The 623-nt window shown below is 34.2% G+C and overlaps 1 long non-coding RNA gene across 1 annotated transcript in view; it reads right to left on the reverse strand.

Annotated features, from left to right (window-relative positions):
• The window catches only part of LOC116185218, a 15050-nt gene that overhangs the window by 827 nt on the left and 13600 nt on the right, over positions 1 to 623 (reverse strand). The gene's annotated exons all lie outside the window — the stretch shown is intronic.

Genomic DNA, 623 nt, shown 5'->3' on the forward strand with positions numbered 1-623 from the left:
CCTACACCTCTATCAACCTTAAAAAATTAAATACAAAAGCATAATCGAGAAAAAATTTAAAAAAAATCCAATTCAAAAAAATTTCGCCATAAAATATCTACCATACGAATATTAAACGCTATAAATTTCTTCATTCAAACACCTACACCTCTATCAATCTTAAAAAGTTTAAACAAAAACATAATCGAGAAAAAATTCGAAGAAAATTCAAACGCAACAAAATTTTGCTAAAATAATTACCTAAAATAATTTCCTAAAAAAATTTGCTAAAATTAATTTCGAATATTGAACGCACTACGAACACCCTTTCAACACCCTCAAACGTATACACATCGCTTTCCACATGATCGTATCAACGCCCGATTAAAAAAAAGAAAATTAAGAAAAGTGTAATACAATCGAGGGGAAAAAAAATTGAAGGAAGATTCGATAAGGGTGAAAGGATGGAGTAAGAGAAAACGGGAGAAAAAAATCGATATATTCGGTAGCGTAGGAACGCGGACGGAAACCACGACACACGTATAGAGTATCCGGAAACGTGGAAGACGAAAAAGAGACGCGTGACGTGTGTTACACCCGTCTCTCTCTCTCTCTCTCTCTCTCTCTCTCTCTCTCTCTCTCTC

Source organism: Apis dorsata, unplaced genomic scaffold (genome assembly GCF_000469605.1).
Source record: "Apis dorsata unplaced genomic scaffold, Apis dorsata 1.3 scaffold_130, whole genome shotgun sequence".
NCBI classification, from domain to species: domain Eukaryota; kingdom Metazoa; phylum Arthropoda; class Insecta; order Hymenoptera; family Apidae; genus Apis; species Apis dorsata.